The sequence below is a fragment of the Hyaena hyaena genome, unplaced genomic scaffold (assembly GCF_003009895.1).
Source record: "Hyaena hyaena isolate Hyena2069 unplaced genomic scaffold, ASM300989v1 scaffold_441, whole genome shotgun sequence".
NCBI classification, from domain to species: Eukaryota; Metazoa; Chordata; class Mammalia; order Carnivora; family Hyaenidae; genus Hyaena; species Hyaena hyaena.
Window position 1 is genome coordinate 747,576 of NW_024081074.1, and position 26,267 is coordinate 773,842.

The 26,267-nt window shown below is 40.4% G+C and overlaps 1 protein-coding gene across 4 annotated transcripts in view; it reads right to left on the bottom strand.

Annotated features, from left to right (window-relative positions):
• WDR33 (WD repeat domain 33) overlaps positions 1 to 22,315 on the bottom strand; it is a 112,269-nt gene extending 89,954 nt beyond the window's left edge. For all 4 annotated transcript variants that reach the window (XM_039253225.1, XM_039253224.1, XM_039253226.1 and 1 more), the window contains exon 1: positions 22,168 to 22,315. The gene's annotated coding sequence lies outside the window, so the exon portion shown is untranslated. The remainder of the gene's footprint in view (positions 1 to 22,167) is intronic.
• Between the last annotated feature and the right edge of the window lie 3,952 nt (positions 22,316 to 26,267).

Genomic DNA, 26,267 nt, shown 5'->3' on the forward strand with positions numbered 1-26,267 from the left:
CCTCTCTCTCTGACCCTCCCCTGCTCATGCTGTCTCTCTCTCTCTCTCCTAGAAATTAAAAAAAAAAAAAAAAAATTAAAAAAAAAAAAAAACACTGGCATTTCAATTCTGAGAAGAGGAAAGGAAGAGTTATTCTAGAATATGTGACTAAAGAGATAAACTAACCTTGGGCCACCTGGGTGGCTCAGCTCGTTAAGCATCCGATTTCAGCTCAGGTCATGATCTTGAGGTTCATGAGTTCAAGCCCCACAGAGCCGGGAGCCTGCTTCAGATTCTGTGTCTCCCTCGTTCTCTGCCTCTCCCCCACTCACACTCACTCGCTCGCTCTCACTCTCTCTCAAAAATAAACAAACATTTTTTAAAAATTTTAAATGCAACTAAACCTAATGGAACCTTGAATTAAAAAAAGAAAATGTTAAATAAGTGCCAGTGAGGATATGGAGAAAAGGGATACCTTGTGCACTACTGGTGGGAATGTAAATTGGTATGGCCACTATGAAAAACAGTATAAAGGTTCCTCAAAATATTAAAAATAGTACTATCCTAGGATCAAGGAATTCTACTTCTGGGTAATTATTCAAAGAAAATAAAACAATTTAAAAAGATCTATGCATCCCATGTTTACAACCTAAGTATCCATCAACAGATGAATGGATAAAGAAAATGTGTGTGTGTGTGTGTGTGTGTGTATGTGTGTACACAACACAATATTTGGCCATAAAAATGAAATACTGCCATTTACAACAACATGGATGGATCTTGAAGGAACCATGCTAAGCAAAATAAGTCAGAAAAAGACAAATATTGTATAAGTTAAACTTATATGTGGAATCTAAAAACAAAACAAATAAAGGCCAAGCTCATACATTTAAGAAAATAGATTAACAGACTGGTGGTGGTCAGAGGCAGGGGATGAATGTGGGAAACAGGGGTGAAGGGGTCAAAAAGTAGAAAACTTCTGGTTATAAAATAAATACACCATGGGGATGACTCTAGTTAACAATATTGTATTGCATATTTGAAAGCTGCTAAGACAGATCTTAAAAGTTCCCATCACAAGAAAAGAAATTTATAACTATGTGAGGTAATGGCTATTACTAAATTTGTGGTGATCATATTGCAATATATACAAATACTGAAACATCATGTTGTACACATGAAACTAATATGTCAATTATACCACAATTTTAAAAATGTAATGGAAAAAAGTTATACAAAATAATTTATTGAATTTATATAGTTCAATTAAGTAAACTGGGCAAATAAAATTAGGTAAATAGAATTTATCTGTTACACTAAATAGAATACATATTAATTAATATTAGGTAATTATTACTAATTTTCTTTTCTTATTGCTATATGGTTAAGAAAATCCATTCCTGTTGATGATGAACACTGAGGTTTTCAGAAGTCTGCCTCTTTCAGAGTTCAGAAAAAACTGAATGAATAATTTAATCTCTCTCTAATGACAATTAAAAGCACTTAAAGATCCTGTCCCATCTCAATGTCACATTATTATGGACACTGATAACTGCCTTATACATTCTGAGTCAAATCTGGATTGTCTATTACGTAATCTGCATATTTTTAAGCCTTAGCCCACTGTGAAAACAATATATGGTAATAATGGACTATCTGTAAAAAGAGGAGAAAATAGGGGCACCTGGATGGCTTAGTTCAGCATCCAACTTGGCTCAGTTCATCATCTCACAGTTTGTGGGTTTGAGCCCCACAACAAGCTCTCTGCTGTCAGCACGAAGCTCACTTCGGATCCCCTGCCTGCCTGCCTCCCTCCCGCCCTCCCTCTCTCTCTCTCTGCCCTTCCCCTCCCTCAAAAAGGAATAAACATTAAAAAGAGAGAGAGAGAGAAGAAAATAGAAAGTAAATATATCACTATTTGCCGTTAATCATGTGTACAATGATTATGTACATTTTTATTCTTTTTTCATATTAATAATTACAATTTAAGAGGTTTCCATATTACAAAACTCTCTGCAAATGTTTTTAACAACTCCTAAATATTCCACTAAGAATATGATTTACCTAAATGTCTCAATCTTAATAAAGTTAATGAGCCTCCACCATCTCCTTTTTTTTATTTATTTATTTATTTCTAGGAGAGAGAGAGAGAGAGAGAGAGAGTGAGACAGCGTGAACAGGGGAGGGTCAGAGAGAGAGGGAGACACAGACTCTGAAATAGGCTCCAGGCTCTGAGCCGGTAGTCAGCACAGAGCCCGACGCGGGGCCCGAACCCATGAACCGCGAGATCATGACCTGAGCGAAAGTCGGACGCTTAACCGACTAAGCCACCCAGGCGCCCCCACCATCTCCTCTTTAATAAGATCTCATTCACAGACAATGTTCTCTATGCTGAATTTGTCAATGAAAGTGGACAATTCCCTTAGGTCTGTTTGGTGATTATAATTTCAGGTCTGTCACTCTTCTTACACTGGTGGACATTCAAAGGAAGAGAGAAAGTATATATGTTAATCATCTCAACTAATTTTTACTTCTAGCAGGTAAATGTAGGTAGCAGTGCGGGGTGATCTGTTTCCTGTACCATGACATGTAAGAGGCTCTCCTAATAATCCACATTCAAACTGAAGAGGAAAACTGAAATCGCTAATGAAGCTGTGTCTATTTATGAATATTAATCAATAAAAACTGCTAGAATGGTTTACCTTAAAAAATGACTCATAGCCAGATATTTTTAAAAGTATTAAAAAAAATTTTTTAATGTTTATTTATCTCTGAGAGAGAGGACAAGACACTGTGTGAGCAGGGGAGGGCCAGGGAGAGAGAGGGAGACACAGAATCCAAAGCAGGCTCCAGGCTCTGAGATGTCAGCACAGAGCCCAATATGGGGCTCAAACCCACGAGCTGTGAGATCATGACCTGAGCCACCCAGGCGCCCCTCATTCCTGGATTTTGCAGTTGTTTTAAAACCTAGCCTACTACGGGCACCTGGGTGGCTCAGTCAGTTGAACATACAACACTTGGTTTCAGCTCAGGTCTGGTTTCAGCTCAGGTCATGATCTCAGTTTATGAGTTCAAGCCCTGCATCAGGCTCTGCACTGACAGCACAGGGTCTGCTTGGGATCCTCTCTCTCCCTCTCCCTCTGGCTTTGCTTGTTCTCTCTCTGTCTCAAAAAAAGCAAACTTTAAAAAATAAAATAAAATAGGGGTGCCTGGGTGGCTCAGTCAGTTAAGCGTCCGACTCTGGCTCAAGTCATGACCTCATGGTTACTGGGTTTGAGCCCCACGTCAGGCTCTGTGCTGACATCTCAGAGCCTGAAGCCTGTTTCAGATTCTGTGTCTCCCTCTCCCTCTGACCCTCCCCCCCCCCCGCTCACACTGTCTCTCTCTCTCCCAGAAATAAATAAAACATTTTAAAATTTTTAATTAAAAATTAATAAAAATTTAAAATTTTAATTAAAATAATAAAATAATTAAAATAAAATAAAATAAAATAAAAATATCCTTCTAAAACTCAAATTGTACTAACCACTGTTGAGCATAAAGCTTTAAGTCAAAGAATCTTTGGCTTGCCTGGGTGGCTCAAGCAGTTCAGCATCCGACTTAGGCTCAGGTCATGATCTCACTGCTCGTGGGTTCAAGCCCCGTGTCAGGCTCTGTGCTGACATCTCAGAGCCTGGAGCCTGTTTCAGATTCTGTGTCTCCCCCCCCCCCCACTGCCCCTCCCCCACTTGCAGTCTGTCTCCCTCTCTCTCAAAATGAATAAATGTTTTAAAAAAAAGATTTGGGGGGAAAAAAGAACCTTTGCTACCTTAGTGGGGGGGGAATCATTTTTTGTTGGCTCTATTTTAGTTCACTTGGTTATTAATAAAAGGTTAAATATTTTTTCCATTTTATTAATTTAGTTTTACTCCCATACCTCCATATACATTTACATTCTCTTTTCATGTCTTTTGTATACTGCTTTTGGGAATCAATGTATAGTTAGGTCTGTCATTTGCCTCCTATATGATTAGATTCAAGGACAAATTTTCAGTACGCAGATTAGTTTTTTGGATTTTGAACTAAAAGGTATACTTCTTATATCCCTGCAGTTAACAACAAAAAATAGCTTAATAGGAAAAACTATTTATGGTTTCCCTGTGCTCAAACTACAGTGGATTCTCATTCAAAGATTCCCCATTTACAAATTTGCCTACGCGCTACAATTGATCTGTAGCCCCAAATCTTTGGCATCATTTGTAGACACACACAAAGTAATGAAAAATCTGAATCTATGTGGAGTTCAAGTTCCCAGCTGAGGTCTAACCAGGCAATGCTCTGCCTTCTTGTAAGTGTTCTTTTTGCAATTTACTGAGTGCCCATGTTTTTCACATTTTTGTACCTTTTTTTTTTTTTTTTTTTTTAATTTATTTCTAGGAGAGAGAGAGAGAGACAGAGCGAGCAGGGGAGGGTCAGAGAGATAGGGAGACACAGACTCTGAAATAGGCTCCAGACTCTGAGCTGGCAGTCAGCACAGAACCCGACGCGGGGCTCAAACCCAAGAACCAAGAGAACATGACCAAAGCGAAAGTAGGAAGCTAAACCGACTAAGCCACCCAGGCGCCCACATTTTTGTACCTTCTTAACATGACCTCTTAAGTGTCATGTTGAAGAGCTGTCTAGTGTTCCTAAGCTCTAGAAGGTTGTGATATGTCTTATGGAGACATATAGTGAGACGGGCTTGGTTCAGACATGTGCTGTAATGAGTGCTGTTGGTCATGAATTCAATTTTAATGGATCCACATTCATTAAATAAGGCATCTTTAAACAGAAGCACACATAAGATTATGTTTCAATTGGCATTATGCAAATGTCAGCAGAAGCTCACAGGACTCTAACCCTGTATTTCCCCTAGGAACAACCATTTAGCACTTGCTAACTCACTGTCTGTAACATCATAGAATATTACTGCCATGAATAACAGGAACCAACTGGAGTTGGGAGTACTTACTATTCACAGGGGAAAATAATAGAATTGGGTGGGAAAGACAGTGCAAGAATGTTCTCAATCTTTTTAATCTCCTCCAACTATAAGAGCCCTTCCTGAAGTCAGTCTTAGACACAAGTTCAAGATACACAAGAAAATTGTACCGCTCTAATACTATTCATAACTCCTCCACAGAACACCTAAGCCTTGGGGGGAGAGGAATACAATATCATTTGAATAAAACGAACAAGAAACTAGGACTCTATTTAAGGCTCTGAAAACTTCCCTGCTTATGTTGGAGACATCAACACTTCGCTTTCTTTTTCTAAAGATTTTGGGGGGGGCGCCTGGGTGGCTCAGTCGGTTGAGCGCCCAACTCTTGATTTCAGCTTGGGTCATGATCTCACAGTTTGTGGGGTCCAACCCTGTGCAGTGCAGAGCCTGCTTAGGATTCACTCTCTCCCTCTCTCTGACCTCCCCCACCCCCACCCGCCCCCCCCTTAAGGTCTCACCCTCAAAATAAATAAGTGAACTTAAAAAAAAAAATCTTAAAAAAAAAAAGATCCTAAAAAAAAAAAAAAAAAAATGATCCTCTGCTATCTAATTGTGCCAAATACTTCCCAACCACTTTTAACGACTAACAAGCACTATTAGTTAACATATTCCTGTACTGATGCTCTCAACTAAACTGCAAATTCCTTGTAAGCAAGGACTACATGGGGTTTTTTTAAAGGTTTTGTTGTTGTTGTTTAATTCTCTCTTTTTAAGTTTATTACTTTGAAAGAGAGCACCCAAGAGATCATAGGGGAAGGGCAGAGAGAGAGAAGAGAGAATCCCATGCCAACTCCACACTGCCAACACAGAGCTCAATGCAGGGCTTGATCTCACAAATCCAAGAGATCACGACCTGAGCTGAAACCAAAAGTCGGACACTTACCTAACTGAGCCACCCAAGCGTCCCAAGGACTGAATGTTTTTACTTTTTTTATGTCTATTTATTTTTGATAGAGAGAGAGAGAGAAAGCATGAGCAGGGGAAGGGCAGAGAGAGAGAAGAGAGAATCCCATGCCAACTCCACACTGCCAACACAGAGCTCAATGCAGGGCTTGATCTCACAAATCCAAGAGATCACGACCTGAGCTGAAACCAAAAGTCGGACACTTACCTAACTGAGCCACCCAAGCGTCCCAAGGACTGAATGTTTTTACTTTTTTTATGTCTATTTATTTTTGATAGAGAGAGAGAGAGAAAGCATGAGCAGGGGAAGGGCAGAGAGAGAGGAGACAAAGAATCCAAAGCAGGCTCCAGGTGCCAACCTATCAACAGAGAGTCTGATGAGAAGCTCAAGCTTACAACTGTACTGTGACCTGAATTGAAGTCAGACCTTAACTGACTGAGCCACCCAGGCACCTCGGACTGAATGTTTTTAATCTCTGTATTTCCAATGCCTTGCATACAGCCTGGCATATATGAAAATTGTCATATATATATATTTTTAAGTATATACTAACAGAAAATCACCATTGGAACACCCAGTAATACTTGCTGCAGACAGGCTCCACTAATGGATTAAGAGAATTTGCAGGCAAAAGTTTGAGAATAGCATATTTTACATAATTCCAAAGTATCTCCTCCAAGACACTTACTAATTACAAATGAAAAACCAGTAACTATGCAGTAGAGAATTAGCAAAGTATTTGCTCAGAGAACATTAACTGTTGTGTTTCTATATTACAGGGAATGAGCTAAGAGAATTTTCACCAAACCGTAAGGGTATGTTCCAGAGAGTCAAAACTTAAAATACAGAGTATGTGTTGCACATATAAAATAAACACTTTGAGGTGAACAATCCCTGAGATATACAAAAAGATAAAGTCCATTTGCCAGAATAACTATAACAGACAATTTATGTAACAGCCCTCTTAACTGTTCATCAAGAGACCTGCCTCCTGTATTAATACTCTTGGACGGGGGCGTCTAGGTGGCTCGGTCTGTTAAGCATCTGACTCTGGACTTTCACTCAGGTCATGATCTCACTGTTCAGGGGTTCAAGCCTTGCATCGGGCTCTGCCCTGACAGTTTGGAGCCTGCTTGGGATTCTCTCTCCCTCTCTCTCTGCCCCTCCTTGGTGTTCGCGCGCACATTCTCTCTCTCTCAAAATAAACTTTAAAATAAATAAAATAAAAATAAAAAACAGGACGACTGCTCTAAATAAAGAAGACCTACAGGGCACCTGGGTGGCTCAGTCGGTTAAGTGTCCAACTTCGGCTCAGGTCATGATCTCACAGTTCATGGGTTCAAACACCACGCTGGGCTCTGTGCTGACAGCTCGCACCCTGGAGCCTGCTTTGGATTCTGTGTCTTCTGTTCTCTCTACCCCTCCCACACACTCTGCCTCTCATTATCTCTCTTCAAAAATAATAAACATTAAAAAATATTTTTTTAAATAAACAAGACCTAGGAGCCAACCAAATGGAACGTATAAACCTTGATTGGGTCCTGTTGTTTGAAAAAACCAGCTATCAAAGACCCAGTTGAATGTAGAACAACTATTACATACTAATAGGTAACTCTAATTTTCTTAGATATGATACTGCATGTTACTACTGCATGCTGAAGCAATGTGTCATGTCTGCAATTACTCTCAAATGGTTCAAAAACACATGTGTACATGTGCATGTATATAGAGGCAGAATGTTATGGGTTAAATTACATTCCCCTCAACATCCATATGTTGAAGTCCTAACCCTTAGTCCCTTACTGGACACTAGGGTCATTGCAGATATCATTAGTTAACATGAAGTCATATGGAGTAGGATAGCCTGTAACTCAACGTGATTGGTATCCTTATAAAAAGGGGAAATTCTGAACTTCTAGCCTCCAGAACTGTGAGAGAATAACTGTCTTTTGTTTGAGGAAAAAAAAAAAAAAAAAACGTTTGGACACAGTTTAAGGATTGGAGTTATGCTGGCACAAGCTAAGGAATTACCAGAAGGGACGCCTGGGTGGCTCAGTCGGTTAAGCGTCCGACTTCAGCTCAGGCATGATCTCACAGTTCGTGGGTTCAAGCCCCACATTGGTCTCTGTGCTGACAGCTTGGAGCCTGGAGCCTGCTTCGGATTCTGTGTCTCCCTCTCTCTCTGCCCCTCCCCTACTCACACTGTCACTCAAAAATAAATAAACGTTAAAAAAAATTTTTTTTTGTTTAATGTTTAGAGAGGTGCCTGCGTGGCAGTCTGTTGGGCATCTGACTCTTGATCTTAACTCAGGCCATGATCTCATGATTTGTGGGTTCGAGCCCCACATCAGCCTCTGCTCTGATGGTGCAGACCCTGCTTAGGATCTGTCTTTCCTTCTGACCCTCTCCTGCTTGTGATCTCCCTCCCCCCCCCCCTNAGTTTAAGGATTGGAGTTATGCTGGCACAAGCTAAGGAATTACCAGAAGGGACGCCTGGGTGGCTCAGTCGGTTAAGCGTCCGACTTCAGCTCAGATGGTCAGACCCTGGCTTAGATCTGTCTTTCCCTCTGACCCTCTCCTGCTTGTGATCCCCCCCCCCCCCCCCCCTTTCTCTCTCTCAAAATAAATAAAGATAACATGTTGAATCTAGGAGGCAAGTATATGGTATTAACTACTTTGAACTTTTCTGTATGTCTGTTTAGTACCTTAGGTAATACCTCAGAAATGTGTGAATATTCTGTTCTCCATTAAGCAACCATTTAGTAGCCATTGATGATACTTCCTGAATAAAGGGAGCTTTGTTTATCAATATCCATGAAGTAGCTTGCTAGGATTCTGACTTGGATCACAGTGAATCTACAGATCAAATTGAAAAGCACTACTTGCTTCAACAACATTGAATCTTCCTATCCATACATATGGAATATACTTCCATTTATTTAAGTATTCTTTGATTTCTTTCAAAGAATTTACAGCTTTCCTCATGAAGATCTTGTACATTTTTTAAGATGAATATCTAAGGGATTTTTTTGGGGGGAGGGTTAATACAGATGGCACTGCTTTAATTCGAGATTCGAATTGTTCATTGCTGGTAAATAAGAAAGCAACTGGCTTCTGTATATTTATCTTGCATTTTGAAACCTCACTATAATCACCTGTTACAGAAGATTTTTTGTTAATTCTTGAAATTTTCTCCATAGACAATCACATCTGTGAACAAAAACAATTTTACTTTTTTCAAAGAGCTTAGTTTATTTTTTTTGTTTATTTATCTTAAGACAGAGTGAGAGAGCATGGCTCACGGACATATGGGGGAGGGGAAGAAAGCAAGGAAAGAGAGAGACTCCACACTGTCAACATGAAGCCCAACCCAGAGTTTGAACCCACAAACTGAGATCATGGCAGCCAAAATCCAGAGTCAGACACTCAACCAACTGAGCCAGGTGCACCAAACAAAGACCATTTTAATTCTTCCTTACCAACTTGTATACCTTTTATTTCCTTTTCTTGTTTTACTGCATTCTCTAGGACTTCCAGGACAATGCTGAAAAGGACTGGCAAGCAGGGACAACTTTGTCTTGTTCCAGACCTTAGCATTTAATTTTTCACTATTAAAGTATGATGTCAGCTGCGAGGGTTTTAGAGATGTGTCATATCAACTTGGGAGAGACCCCCTCTATGTTTGGTTTGCTGAACATTTTATTATGAATAGATGCTGAATTCTGTCAAATGCTTTTTTGCATGTATTAATCTAAAGCATGACTTATTAATTAATATAATCATATGTATGTCATGTAATCATATGATGTGATGAAGTACATCAATTAACTTTTAGATGCTAAACGAGGCTTACATCCTGGAATAAATCTCATTTGGTCATAATGTGTACAATTCTTTTCATTTACAATTAGATTCATTCAACTGGCTAATCCTGTTGAAGATTTCTGTTTGTATGTTCAAGAAAGATACTGATCTGTAGTTTTCCTCCTGTAAGGTCTTTATGTGATTTGGTATTGGTAATGCTGGCTTTATAGGATGAATTAGAAACTGTTCCCTATTTTCTGGAAATATTCCCTCCATTTTCTGAAAGAGACTATAGAGAATTGGTCTAATTTATTTCTGAAATGTTTGGTACAATTCACCAATGAAAGCATCTGAGATATTATGCTAAGTGAAATACGCTAGCCACAAAAGGACACAGTACGGCCCCACTTGTATGAGGCTCTAGAGTAGTCAGGCTCAAAGAGATAAGTAGAACTGTGCTTGTCACCACTGACGACCTTGGACTAAGCGAGGGAAGACAGGAAGTTAGTTTTAATGGGTACAGAGTTCCAGTTAGGGAATCTGAAAGCGTCTGGAGACAGACGGTTGTACTATATTGAAATTGTTAATGTATTTAATGTCACACAAGCGTATATTTAAAAAAGGTTAACTACTATTGGAAGAAAGCAATGAAGTTAATGATCAATTTTACACTAAGCATGTTTAAACACCAAAACCAACACAAACAAAACTAAGACAAGGAACCCAGCAAGTATTCAAAAACTATGTAATGAACCAGTGGCCTTAATAAAGGTGCACTAAGGGATTAATTTTTAAATCCTATGAGGGAATACCATGGGAAGAAACAAGAATTCATGAGTGGGGGAGCACAGATATAAAACAGAAAAGTTTCAGGTGAATTAATTTATGCAGTGACAGGAGCACCTGGGTGACTCAGCTCAGTCAGGCTCTGTACTGTGTGGGGAGCCCACTTAAGATTCTCCCTCTCCCCTCCTCTCCCCTCTCCCTCTCTCTCTCTCAAAAAATGAACAAACATTTAAAAAAATGTTTTTCAATTCTCCCTCTGTCCCTCTCCCCAATTCGTGCTCTCTCTCTCTCTAAAAATAAAAATTAAAAAAATATGCAGTGATGAAAGAAGGAATATACCAACCGGAAAAGGGGAAGAGGGGAGATTCCAGCCAGAAGAAATAGTAATGGGAATAAAGGGCTTCTGTTCTAATTGAGACACAGCTGACATATAACACTGGATTGGTTTTAGGTGCACTTAAGTTTTTTAAAGTGGCTCATGGACAAGGCAGGTGTAAGAGGGAGCATCAGAGAATGGTCATATATTGGAGCCGGATTCTGAAATTCGTGTTATGCTAACCTAGACATGCTAAAGACAGGCTAAATCTATCAAATAATAGGAAGCCTCAACTGGGGTCTATGGATACATAAATGGGCAAAAGGAGTTCAGTGACACCCTCACTTCACATTAGAACTCAAGAATTCTAATATGAATATTTACATTTTTTTCTGGGAAAAGAATATATACAACTTTCACCAGACAATTCATGGGGTCCAAAAAGTAAAAAACTACTGTTGTGGACAAGATGAATCATCCCAGAAATGCAGATGATAAAATCTGAATTTCAGAAAGATAAATTATCCTATGCAATTTTAAAGGAGGAATAAAAGGCAAGAAAACATTTAAAACTATTATAAACTATTATAACTATAATAATCAAGGAAGATGAGCATATCTTTTTACGAAAATCTCTCACTAGGGGCTCCTGGGTGGCTCAGTCGGTTAAGCATCCGACATCGGCTCAGGTCATGATCTCACGGTTCGTGGGTTCGAGCCCCGCGTCGGGCTCTGTGCTGACAGCCAGCTCAGAGCCTGGAGCCTGCTTCAGATTCTGTGTCTTCCTCTCTCTCTGACCCTCCCCAACTCACGCTGTCTCTTTCTCAGAAATAAATAAAACATTTAAAAAAAATTTTTTTAAAGAAAATCTCTCACTAGGGGCACCTGGGTGGCTCAGTCGGTTAAGTGTCTTGACTTCGGCTCAGGTCATGATCTTGAGGTTGGTGGGTTCAAGCCCTGCTTCGGGCTCAGTGCTGATAGCCAGCTCAAACCCTGGAGGCTGTTTCCCGATTCTGTGTCTCTCTCTCTCTCTGACTCTCCCCTGCTCACACTGACTGTCTCTCTCTCTCTCTCTCTCTCTGAAATAAATTTTAAAAAAACACACAAAAAAAGAAAATCTCTCACTAAATATTTTAGTCTTCACAAATTTATTTTAAATCTATAGTTTTTACCTATACAAAATAAGATTCTAATAGACTGCCCTTCAGATCTACTTTATATAATGTATTCAATGAGCTATGTAACATATTACTATGCAAAAATATATCCCATAAAAATTATGAAAAAGGGGCAAGTTAGGGATTTTTTTTTTAATTTGAGAGAGACAGAAAGAGTGAGCAGGAGAGAGGCAGACAGAGTAGGGGAGAGAATCCCAAGCAGGCTCTGCCCTATCAGGGGCACTGTCAGTGGTCTTCAACTCAAGAACTGTGAGATCATGATCTGAGCTGAAACCAAGAGCCAGAGACCCTCAACCGACTGAACCACCCAGGTGCTCCCAAATTAGTGATTTTAAACTCCCTTCTTTACTCATGCTCAAGAATGACTCCTTATCACCTACTGAAAAGCAACATCACTCAAAAAGCAAAAATCAGGGGTGTCTGCTGATTCAGTAGGTGGAACATATGACTCTTGATCTCAAGGTTATGAGTTCAAGCCCCATATTAGGTGTAGAGATTACTTAAAATAAAATCTTTATTTTAAAAAAGCAAAATCCTGGGGCGCCTGGGTGGCTCAGTTGGTTAAGCATCCAACTTCGGCTCAGGTCATGATCTCATGGTTCGTGGGTTTGAGCCCCGCGTCAGGCTCTGTGCTGACAGCTAGCTCAGAGCCTGGAGACTGTTTCGGATTCTGTGTCTCCCTCTCTCTCTGACCCTCCCCTGCTCATGCTGTCTCTCTCTCTCAGAAATAAATAAAGCATTAAAAAAAATTTGTTTAAATAAAAATAAAAATAAAAAAGCAAAATCCAGGGCACCTGGGTGGCTCAGTCAGTTAAGCAACGAACTTTGGCTAGGTCATGATCTTACGCTCAGTGAGTTTGACCCCTACGTAGGGCTCTGTGCTGACAGCTCAGAGCCTGGAGCCTGCTTCAGATTCTGTCTCCCACTCCTCCACTCATACTGTCTGTCTGTCTCTCTCTCTCAAACATAAACATTAAAAAAATTTTTCTAAAAGCAAAATCCGTAATACATACAGTGTTGATGTGAGAGAAACTATACTCATACACTAATAGTGCACATACTTTGACCAAGCAATTCCACTTCCATGAATTTATCCCTACACAGGTATCTATGGTTATTCAATGGAGCACTTTTTGCAATAACCAAAGACTGGAAACCACTCATGTCTGGTTTTTTTTAATGGTTTATTTTTGAGAGAGAGAAACAGAGACAGAGAGAGAGAAGAGCATGAGTGGGGCAGGGGCACAGAGAGTAGGAGAGAGAGAATCTGAAGCAGGCTCCAGGCTCTGAGCTGTCAGCACAGAGTCCAACACGGGGCTCAAACTCACGAACCACCAAGATCATGACCTGAGCTAAAGTTGGACGCTCAACCAACTGAGCCACCAAGGTGCCCCTACCCATGTCTGTTAAACAGAGGACTAGTTAAAATAAACCAGGAAATCTACACACAATGCATATTACAAAACTACCATAAAGGAATTATTTCTACTTAGGACCTCTAAGATAAGCCATTAAATGAAAAAAAAAAGGAAGTACAAGCAATGTATAGAGTATTACCATGTATGTGAAAAGCAACAGAAAAAGGAAGACATACACATCTATAGTGTATAAATTTGCTACATATACCTCACAATTACTTTGGAAGATTTCACAACAAACTGGTAACAAGGTTAGCTACTGCAGAAAAGAAAGAAGATAGTTGCAGGAAGACAGCTCACTGCACATTCTCTTGTACCTTTCACTTTTTCTTAACGCATGTATGTAGCATATAAATGAATGAATAAGTACACAAAAATGAAATAACTTATAAAAGTAATGCTACCAACTGTAGTGTTAGTGTTATGAACGTGGCCAGACACAAAACTGGAAATGTCTACTCTGGGCACAAAACTGATGGGAAAAATATAACTGGAAACGAGCACTGAGGTAGAAAATGTGCGTGAAGGGGCACAGTGTCTTTAATTACCCTATGACACATACTCTCTTAATCTGTATTTCCCTCCAACCCAGTCTAGACCTCAAAAATACAGTGATTATTAAGGATACATTAAACTGAGAGTTAACCAAATATTAAAAGTGAAGTTAGGGGCACCTGGGTGGCTCAGAGTATTGAGTGTCTGACCCTTGATTTTGGCTAGGCCATGATCTCAGGAGTTTTGAGTTCAAGCCCCGTGTCTGGCTCACACTGTCAGCACTGAGCCTGTGTGGAATTCTCTCCTCTCTCATTACCATTTCCCTGGCTTGCATGTGCACATATGCACTATCTCTCTTTCAGAATAAACTTTGAAAAAAAAAATTTTAATAATAAAAACAAAGCTAAAAAAATTTCAATAATGGAGTACCTGGCTGGCTCAGTCAGTAGAGCATGCAACTCTTGATCTCAGGGTTGTGAGTTCAAGTCCCATGCTGGGGGTAGAGATTACTTAAAAAGCTTAAAAAAATAAAAATAAATAAATTTCATCAATGAAATAGATGTCCTTCATTATCTTTGATGTGAACTTCCCCTTAATAAAATAAAGATTAAGTATGGTTATGTAAAACTGCTTTTATTAGAGCCAAAACTAAAGCTTATAGATTTCTAACCATAAAGTAAAGCTCCCTACAAGTTTCTAACTAAAAAGTCAGAGTCATATTCCTATTTACACTATGGACAATACATACTCTTGGTTGGGTAAATCAAATGCTTGACCAATTGCTAACTGCATCAAATATATATATTTATAACTATGGATTAGACAAAGTCTTCTTAAGATATGATACCAAAAAAGATATGATACCAAAAACACAATTAACAAAAGAAAAAATAAATTGGACATCATCAAAATTACTTTTGTGATCAAGAAAGTGAAAAGATAATCCACAGAATGAGAGAAAAGTTCTGCAAATCATATATCTGATAAGGGACTTGCAGCACTTACAATACACTTAATAATAAAAAACAAATAATACAATTTTTTAAATGGGCAAAAGAGATTTCTCTAAAGAAGATACACAAATGGCCAATAAACACATGAAAAGATGTTCACCATTATTAGTCATTAGGAAAATGCAAATCAAAACCATGAGATAACACTGCACATCCAGAGGGTGGCTATTATCTAAAAGAAAGTCAATAACACATGTTGGTGAGGATATGGAGAAACTTGAACCCTCATATACTGCTGGTAAGAATATGAAATAGTAGTCTCTTGAGAAAATAGATTTGGAATTTCCTTAAATCCTAACTACAGAATTACCATAACACCCAGCAATTCCACTCCAACATATAACGCCAAGAGAACCGAAAGCATTATGTCTACACAAAAACATGTACACAAATGTTCATACCGCTATTATTTTTTTTTAATTTTTTTTTAATGTTTTATTTATTTCTAGGAGAGAGAGAGACAGCGTGAGCAGGGGAGGGTCAGAGAGAGAGGGAGTGACAGACTCTGAAACAGGCTCCAGGCTCCGAGCTGGCAGTCAGCACAGAGCCCGACGCGGGGCTTGAACCCATGAACCGTGAGATCATGACCCAAGCGAAAGTCGGACGCTTAACGGACTAAGCCACCCAGGCGCCCCCATACCGCTATTATTCTTAATAACTAGAAAGTGACAACCCAAACACTGACTTACTAGATTACTGGTTGTTATCCAAGAATAGTCAGATGGAAGAGACATATGGGCAAGGTATGTGGGAAAAGGGTTAGAGGATCCACATTTGCTGGCCCACTAGGCTACCCAAATAATCACCAAACTGGAAACTCTATGAACCTCAGCCTTCTGGCTTTTTATGGAGGCTTCTTTGCCTAGGAATGTTGACTAACGCACTTGCCACTGATCCTACCTCCAACTTCTCTCTGAGGTTGGGAAGGTGAGTCTGCAAATCCAACCGTCTAATCATATGGTTGGTTTCCGTGGCAACTAGCCCCTATCCCACAAGCTTTCCAAAAATTACCTCCTTAACATAAACATAGTGTGGTTCAAAGAGGTTTGTTTTGAATGTCAAGACACACTCCTCACTCTAATCACTTAGGAAATTCCGAGGGTTTTAGGAGCTCTATGCCAAAAATTGGACAAAGATCAAATACGTACTTATTATAAATCACATTATCATGGGGTGGGTTTGAAGGAAGGAGGAAGCTCTGAATTGATACAGAATGATTTCTTGGATATATTGTTAACTGGAAAAAAACAAGGATCACACACAGAAATAGGAAACATCAAACTTTCAAACTTTTGCACAGCAAAGAACACAATCAAGAGTGAAAAAGCAGGGGTGCCTGGGTGGCTTAGTCGGTTAAGTGTCCGACTTTCGCTTAGGTCATGATCTCGCGGTTCGTGGGTTCGAGCCCCGCATCGGACTCTGTGCTGACTTGCCAGCTCAGAGCCTGGAGCCTGTTTCAGAGTCTGTCACTCCCTCTCTCTCTGACCCTCCCCTGCTCACGCTGTCTCTCTCTCTCTCTCCTAGAAATAAAACATTAAAAAAATTAAAAAAAAAAAAAAGAGTGAAAAAGCAATCTACAGAACGGGAGAAAATATCTGCAAATAACACCTGATAAGGGGTTAGTATCCAGAATAAAGAACTTCAAATCAACAACAATCAATCAATTAATAAAATAATCTAAAATTGGGGCAAAGGATTTGAATATATATTTCTCCAAAGATGATACACAAATTGCTAACAAGCATATGAAAAGATGCTCAATATCACTAATCATGAGAGAAATCCAAATTAAAACCAGAATGAGGTATCACCTCACACCCATTAGAATGGCTACTATCAAAGAAAAAAATAAGTGTTGATGAGGATGTGGGCAAATTGGAATCGTTTTGTACTATTAGTAGGAATGTAAAATGGTATGATCACTAGGGGGAAATGGGATGGAAGCTGCTCAAAAATGAAAAATAGGGGCACCTGGGTGGTTCAGTTGGTTAAGTGTCTGACTTGCGCTCAGGTCATAATCTCACAGTTTGTGAGTTCAAGCCCCGCATCAGGCTCTGTGCTGATAGCTCGGAGCCTGGAGCCGGCTTCGGATTCTGTGTCTCCCTCTCTCTCTCTCTGCCCCTCCACCACTTGTGCTCCATCTCTGTGTCTCAAAAATAAACATTTAAAAAAATTTTTTCTCTCTGCCCCTCCCCCACTCGTTATCTCCTTCTCAAAAATAAATAAACATTAAATTTTTTTAAAAAAATAGGGGCACCTGGGTGGCTCAGGCAGTTGAGTGTCCAACTTCAGCTCAGGTCATGATCCATTGGTTCAGGAGTTCAAGCCCTGCGTCAGATTCCGTGTTGACAGCTCAGAGCCTGGAGCCTGCTTCAGATTTTGTGTCTCCCTCTCTCTCTCTGGCCCTCCCCTGCTCACACCCTGTCTGTCTGTCTATCTCTCTCTCAAAAATAAACATTTTTTTAATTTAAAAAAAAAAGCACACATCCTGGGGGCATCTGGGTGGCTAAGTTGGTTAAGCATCCAATTCTTGATTTCAGCTCAGGTAATAATCTTATGGCTCATGAGTTCGAGTCCCACATCAGATTCTGCACTGACAGCACTGAGCCTGCTTGGGATTCTCTCTCCCTCCACCGAGCCCGCCCCATGCACATGCTCTCAAAATAAATATACTAAAAAAAAAAAAAAAAAATGCATCCTGAGGTGTTTAGGGGACAAATAGCATCACACATGCAACTTAATTTCATTTAGTTGTTGAGCAGGGACATAGATAGCTGAAGCAAAATGGTTAGTTAGTAACAGGTAAATCTAAATGGAAGGTAACAGGTGTTCATTCTTTCAACTTCTCTGGATGTTTGCCAATTTCTCATAACATAAGGAGGTAAGAAAAAAGTTACCAGAATATCCCACATCCAAAAAAAGGAGAAATGGCTCCTTATCTTCCTGGGGCGCCTGGGTGGCTCAGTCAGTTAAGCGTCCAACTTCGGCTCAAGTCATGATCTCACAGTTCGTGGGCTCGAGCCCTACATCGGGCTCTGTGCTGACAGCTCAGAGCCTGGAGCCTGTTTCGGATTCTGTGTCTCCCTCACTCTCTGACCCTCCCCTGCTCACACTGTCTCTCTCTCTCTCTCTCAGAAATAATAAAAAACATTAAAAATTTTTTAAAAAGTATCTTCCTAAGTGGGACAGTGAATAGAGCAGGTGCCTATTAACATAACTCAGCCTCAACCACAGTTTTGTATTTATCATCCCACCCAAGGACTACTCAAAATGGGTAAGGCATAGCGCCACGTACTAGTAAAGTAACAGAAGGTAGTCAATGCAGACCCTAGGCTAACTGGAGAGTGGAATTATAAATAAATAAAAAGGAAACGCCTGGGGAGCCTAGTGCGTTTAAGCATCACTTCAGCTCAGATCATGATCTTGCAGTTCATCAGTTCAAGCCCCACGTGGGGCTCTATGCTGTAAGCTCAGAGCCTGGAGCCTGCTTCAGATTCTGTGTCTCCCTCTCTCTCTGACCCTTCCCTGCTCACGCTGCCTCTCTCTCTCTCTCAGAAATAAAACATTAAAAAAAAACTTTTTTTAAAGTCAAGGAGTAGAAATAAAAGATCTGTGTGAAAATGAATCCCAGTAGTCATGAGAAAAGTTTTTGTAGAAAATTCACTCACCTTTATAAAACAATTTTTAGAATGCCAAGGTTTTATGAATACAAAAATGTAAGGCACTGAAGGATCTTCAAAGAGCTCACAAAGTAGTGGAGAAGATACAGTCAAAATAGATTAAAGAAAGATATGCACAAAATGCTTTAATAACACAGGGAAAGGAATAGTTTACCAGAAAATGAGACTGTTAAGTCTTTAACAAAGATATTTGAGTTAATCTTTAAAAACTGAAAAGGGGGGGCACACCTGGGTGGCTTAGTTGGTTAAGCGTCCAACTTTCGCTTAGGTCATGATCTCGTGGTTCATGGGTTCGAAACCCGCGTCGGGCTCTGTGCTGACTGCCAGCTCAGAGCCTGGAGCCTGTTTCAGTCTGTGACTCCCTCTCTCTCTGACCCTCCCCTGCTCACGCTGTCTCTCTCTCTGTCTCCTAGAAATAAATAAAAATATTAAAAAAAAAAACTGAAAAGGGGGAGGAGAGGCAAAATAAGTGAAGGGGACGAAAGTTACACACTTCCAGTTATAAAATAAATTACGGGGATGTAATGTACAACATGGTGACTATATTTAATAATACTATATTGCATATAGGAAAGTTAAGAGAGAAGATGCTAAAAGTTATCACAAGGAAAAACTTGTGTAACTATGTATGGTGACAGATATTAACTAGACTTATTGTGGTGATCATTTTGTAATAGATGTAAATACTAAATCATTATGTTGTACACCTAAAACTAATATCATGTTACATGTCGATTGTACCTTAAAAAACCTACAAATGATTTAGCCAATTAAATTCAAGTAACAGAAAAATGCCAAAATTTACTGATTGCTTACTACATTATCATTTTCTCTCACATTTGAAGTAACTATTACAATAATTAACACTTTTCTACGTAAGGAAACTGAAGTTCAGAGTTTCATTAACTGACCCAATATAAAAAAGCTAGTTAATGGTGAGCCTGGCATTCAAACTTACGTCTGTCTGATGCTGAAAGCTATGCCCTTTCCAATTACTACCCAGCTCTGAGAATTTATAGGCACTCAAATTATGACTATAAGGTAAAATACAAACATTATGAAGTCAGTCACTTCAAAGAAAATACTACATAAAATAATCAAGGACCAGAAATGGATTAGAGTAATGTGGAGAATATTTTCCAACATACTTAAGAGCTTCCGTGTCTAGGACTAATGTAAATCTTTTGCAGTGGGGACACAAATGTTACCAGCAACCGACAGTGCTCAAGAAGGAAAGTTTTTTTGTTGTTTTTTTTTTTATAGTTTTTATTTATTTTTGAGACAGAGAGAAACAGAGCATGAACAGGGGAGGAGCAGAGAGAGAAGAAGACACAGAATCTGAAGCAGGCTCCAGGCTCTGAGCTGTCAGCACAGAGCCCGACACGGGGCTCGAACCCACAAACTGTGAGATTATGACCTGAGTCGAAGTCGGACGCTCAATCGACTGAGCTACTCAGGCGCCCCAGGGAGTAAAGTTTTTAAACTATGTCACTGTCAAAGATATAAGATAAAATATCCTGAAGCATTAAAACTATGGTCTGGAGACTTACTTGTCACAACACATTACACAGCAACAGAGAAACTTTGACCATTCCACAATAAAGAGATAGATAGATAGATAACAGATATAACCTCTCTTACAAGCAAAAGTTTCAACACAAAATCTTGGAATGTTCTGGAATCTTAAAAGAACAAATCTGCAATGCTTAAGCAAGTTGTAACTTTATGGTATTTAATTGATATTCTATGATAATAAAGATTTCTAATCTGCAGACTATGTATACTACTACCTTATCTAAAACCCCTAATTTTTTTGCTAAGCAACTTCAAATGGATTACATATATGTTCACAAGTGAGACTTTCACTAATATTTCTGCCAGTGTATTTGTTGTAGTTTTGGGTTTTGTTTTTTTTTTAATAAAAAGCCCAACACTGGGTTTGAACTTACAACCCTGAGATCAAAAGTCAGATGCTTAACCCTCACAAGACACCCAGATTTGTTGTAGTTTTAAAGCTTTGTGATAACCTTTCTTATTCTAAAATATGAAACAGTTTGAAATTTGGCAATAAATAACTTGTTTTTCCCAAAGTAACGTGAAGTATGGACTTACTACTTAGCAAAGAGAACTATGAAACAGTACCTTAAGTGTTTAGCAAAAGGATAATTAAAGCCCGGATCAAGATAAAACTGTGATGGCAAAATCTGACCTTTTAGTATTTTTCACCAAAGTATGCAAGTTAAGCCATCAACATCATAAATAAGGATTTATTTGTAACTAAATCATTGTAATGTAAGGCCAACTTTCGATCAATATTCTTACCACGAGTAAAAAAGATAAAAATTTTGCGTAAAGTTCAATGAAACAGGCTAAAGAGTAACTGCAATCCTCTAAAAAAAAATCGATCCAGTATTTTATCTTCCAGGCAAAGAGACCAATTAAAAAGTGCAAAAGTATCTTATGACGATTAAAGGAGGGTGTCAAATGCAATTAAGATGGGGGTAGGGGGTGGGAATGCCACCGTGGGAATAATTAACATGTTTCCTTTTAACTAACAGTCTCTACAAGTTTTGCTTTAAATACACCTACCTACCACTGCATCACATTCACAAGCAAAAAATACTGCGCGCACTCTATCTCCAGAGTGTACTTTAAAAGTCAACTCAGAGCTCCCAAAAGGTATTCCTTTTAATACCGGCTTTTTCGTTCATACTCTAATGTCTTCCAAAGTTCCTGAACAGTTAAGTTAATGTCATCTGGGCAAAAATTACTTTAAAACATTCTCGACACGTTTTCTACAAATAACAAGTACTTTTCTGATCTGATTTAAACAGATCCAATTACGGAATTCCCTATTGACCCACCTTCCTCTTTCTACGCACTAACCACAAGTGTTACAAGCGAGTATCAGTAGTTGTTTTAAAAAAAAAAAAAAAAAAAAAGCTAAGATCCCAAATACCTAGTTGTCAGGAAGCAACTTAAAACCGGAGATGTAAAGGGAGTTACTGCAGGGACACTTGCAGCTGGCATGCTCTAAAGCAAACAAAATAAGAATGTAACTATTCCAAAAGCGGATATTTTTTGCCTGTCAAGCTGTGGACTCATCCCTGTTACAAGCACCAATTTCAAGCCACGATGATATCGAGGCTAAACCTGGCGCTGTTTCACAGGTTTCGCATTAACTTCCCGCGACCCTTTGAACCAAAAGCCACACTCCATTCAACTCTCGGCTCAGCCCCCTCCACTCCCGCCCCAAATCTACGTTTAACGCGCTTCCCTTCTCCAAACTTCACGTCTTATCCGTGGCCTACCCTACCTACGTCTTCTCGTCGCCACTCAGGGGCCTTAGTCCCACCATGCCCTCCTTTTCTGGTCTGCCTCAAGCCTCCCGCTCCCTCCAGAAAAGGTGGAAGCAGCCTCAAAAGGCCCTCCCGAGGACGATGCCCCCAGCTCTCCCACCCTGTCCCCAAGCGCCCCTCTAGGCCCCCAAAGCACGCAACGGCCGAGCTTGAAAATGGCGGAAAGTGCCGCCGCCTGCAGCAAGCGAGCAGTCCCGTGCTGCCGCCGCACTCACCCTCCGGCGCTGAGCAAAGCTCCTAATGAATGGTGAGCGAAGAGTTCGTCTCCACCGTCGGGAACGTCTCTCCCGTCTAGCCTCTTCCCTCCTCCCCTCTCAATCCCTCTCCTCCAAAGGAGCCGCCGCCATCTTCCCCTACGAGCCACCGAGCGCACGCCCTGGCGTCATCACGCACCGCCTAACGTTATACGTCACTCGCGCCTGGGGCGCCCAACTCCATCGGCCTCCTTCTGCGCAGGTGCGTAGGTGAGGGGCGGGACCCAGCCGAATCTCCATGCGGCTTGACTGAGTGCTTCCTTTGTTCCCGCTGAGAGGAAGTCAGCGCCACCTCCGGAATAGGGTTGAGGCGAGGGTGTTTCGCGGTGCTTTCTTCGCGCTGTGAGCTAAACGTAATGCCCTCAAGAACACCCAGTTTTTCAGGCTTTGAATAAGAAATTTGCTGCGGGGCGATGTTGCAATTACAGTGTGAGGCCCAGAGTGAAATTAGGGAAGGCGCTTGGCCTTGCTAAGTCTATTTATCCGTGACATTGGGGCTCCTGCCTGATAGTATTTTGAGCATTTTAAAGGAAAGCACTTAAATGACCAAGCTAAGGCTTTGGCAAGCATGCAGCTGGAGTTTATATCACCCAATAGGAGTCGCGCCTCATGGTCGGACTCCTTTTCTCAGAGTCAGATTGTTGCGAGTCCCAGAGACCTCCAAGGAGCCAGCACCGATGCAAATACAAGAGGGTCTTTATGACAAGCTCGAGCAGGGGCTCACCAGCCTACCGGTGTCATGGCAGCAAGGTGAAGCGAAGAGCAATAGCGAATAGGGTTTTTAAGGAGTAAGGGATGGGGGTGTCTGTAGCACCATCACATAAGCACCAATTACAATTGTACAGTACCCCTGGTAACAGCTTTGACCATTCAGTATCTGTGAGGTGTTCATTACTTTTGGTGGGACCTAATCATGACTTTTGAGAATCCTTTGAAAATGACCAATGATGAGGTGAGTTCAAAGGGCCCACGTGGGGTTCAGATAAGCGGTGAGAAATTGGCTAGTTTGTATCTGCAGTTCCCAGCCTTGACTCAGACCATAGGAATGTTTTTTGATTAGCTGATCTGAGGCCTGAGGATGGCTTTAGCCTTGAACAGTCTGAGGCTTTTCCTGGAACTGGGACTGGGGATACGTACAGCCCGAGGTTTCTCTTAACAGAGGACTTAACTTTTGGCTCTTCAAGATCAAGTTATAACAGCTCAACCGTGTGGTGCAACCACTTTGGAAAATATTTAACAGTGCCTCTTGCAGCTAAGTTAATACTCCCCCTGCGACCCAGCAGTTCTACTCCAACTGGAATGAGTGCATACATCTAATTGAGGATTGTATAGAAGTGTCCATAGCAGCTTTGATCAGAATAATCAATCACTGGTAACCCAAATGTCCATCAGTACTTCTGCATGTAAATGAACTGTAGTGTGGTCATACAGTGAACTACAAGAAATAAAATACTGATAAACACAACTTGGATGAATGTCACAGACACTGTTAAATCAAGGGCAAAAGAGGACAGGAAGGATTCCACTTTTATGAGGTTCATGATACGAATTCCAAATTGCCTTCTAACTTTTGAGAAATAATGTGACAATGTGAATCAAGAATTTTTAAAATATTGGGGCACCTGGCCGGCTCAGTCGGTAAAGCGTACAATTCAATCTCAGGGTAGTGAGTTAAAGCCCCATATTGGAGAGAGACATTACTTTAAAAAATAAAGGGCATCAGGATAGTTCATTTCGTTAAGCATCCAACTCTTGGTTTTGGCTCAGGTCATGATCTCATGGTTCACGAGTTCAAGCCCCAAGTCAGGCTCCATGCTGACTGTGGACCTGGCTCAGGATTCTCTCTCTCTCTCTCTCTCTCTCCCTCTCCCTCTCAAAATAAGTAAATAAATAAATATGGGCCACCTGGGTGTCTCAGTTGATTAAGCATCCAACTTTGTCTCAGGACATGATCTCACGGTTTGTGGTTTCAAGCCCCACATCGGGCTCTGTGCTGACCACTCAGAGCGTGGAGCCTGCTTCAAATACTGTGTCTCCATCTCTCTTTGCCCTTCCCCCACTTTCTCTCTCAAAAAATAAATAAATTTTTTTAAATATTAATTTGTGGTTTGTTGCCCTCTCCTCTTTCTTCCCCCCTTCCCATATGTTCATCTGTTTTCTTTCTTAAATTCCACATATGAATGAAACCACATGGTATTAGGAATTTTAAACTGAATTTGTGCAGTGCATATGGTTTCTTAATACGGTTTTCTTAAATATAAATATATATTTTGTTTATTTGTTTTTTTAAGTAATCTCCACCCACCCCCCCAATGTGGGGCTCAAACTCACAACACCAAGAGTTGCATGCTCTTCCAGCAAGGTGCCCCTACTTTTAATCTTCTGCTAATATAAATAAGGCCACAGTTACCCTCAATATGTTCTCCTTTTTTTTTTTAAGTTTGGTTCGTTGGTTGGTTGTGTTTATTTATTTTTGAGAGAGAGAGAGAGAGTCAGCAGGGGAGAGGCAGAGAAGGAGAGAGAGAGAGAGAGAGAGAGAGAGAGAGAGAGAGAGAATCCCAAGCAGGCTCCAAGCTGACAGCACAGAGCCCCACACAGGGCTCAAACCCATGAAACGCGAGATCATGACCTGAGCTGAAACCAAGAGTCGGACACTTAACTGACTGAGCCACCCAGGCACCCCTATTTATTTACTTCTTTATTTAAAATCTACACCCAACTAAAGTATCTGAATTAAAGTCCAAAGAAGGCAATGCATATGGTTCCCTTAAATAAATAGTTCTGACGCTTTGAGAAATCAAAAATTCATATTAGAATACTGCATAATTCTACAGATTTGGCCTACAAACATGTCAGGGGTGAGAAGACTGGACTTCATGTCAATAGGCCTGGAGCAGAGTGTTGATTCTACCACTTGGTGAAATGATGTTTGTCTCTATTGCCTCCACTGCAGTGTATTAAAGAAAAAAAAAGAAAGAGAGAGAAAGAGACATTGGGCCAAAAATGGAGTCACTTGTGGTAAGCTCCACATCAGCAAACCAAGACTTACTATCTAAACTAATTGCAATTTCAGCTTCACCTAGGAATGTGATCTTTAACCAGTCATTGAGAATTACCTGATCATCACCTGTGATGTCATCTATATGATAGACCCCTGCTCTTCCCCCAAAGGAAGGTGACCTTGCCTGAAACAATTCACTCTTCCTTAGAAACTTCCTTTTTCCCATCCCATTTTGCCTATAGAAGAGTTCTGGTTTTATAGCTCCTCAGACCTCCATTGTATTTGCTAGATGGAATGCTGCCTGATTCATCAATCATGAATAAAGCCAATTTGATTTTTATTTTTAAGTGTATTTATTTTACTGTAAAAAAGAGAGAAAGAGTGCACACGAGTGTGCTCAGAGGAGGGGCAGAGAGAGGGAGAGAGAGAATCCCAAGCAGACTCCATGATATTAGCACGAATCATGACCTGAAATCCAGACTTGGTTCCTTAACTGACTGAGCCACCCTGGTGCCCTGCCAATTTGATCTTTAAATTTACTAAGTTGAGGGGCGCCTGGGTGGCTCAGTTGGTTGAGTGTCCAACTTTGGCTCAGGTCATGATCTCATGGTTTTCATGGATTCGAGCCGCTTGTCAGGCTCTCGGCTGTCAGTGCAGAGGCTTCTTCAGATCCTATCTCCCTCTCTCTTTGCTCCACCCTGCTGCTCATGTGCTCTCCTCTTTCTCTCAAAAAATCACAAATGAACATTTAAAGGATAATAAAATAAGTTTACTAAGTTGAATTTTTTTTTCTCACAAATGCTTGTTATAGAATTTTAAGAGAACTAGGGGCACCTGGGTGGCTCAGTCGGTTAAGCATCTAACTCTTGATTTTAGCTCAGGTCATGATCTCACCATTCTTGAGTTCTAGTCCTACATTGGGTTCTGTAAATTTTTTTTTTAATGTTTTATTTATTTCTGAGAAAGAGAGACAGAGACAGTGTGAGCAGGGGAGGGTCAGAGAGAGATGGAGACACAGAATCTGAAACAGGCTCCAGGCTCTGAGCTGTCAGCACAGAGC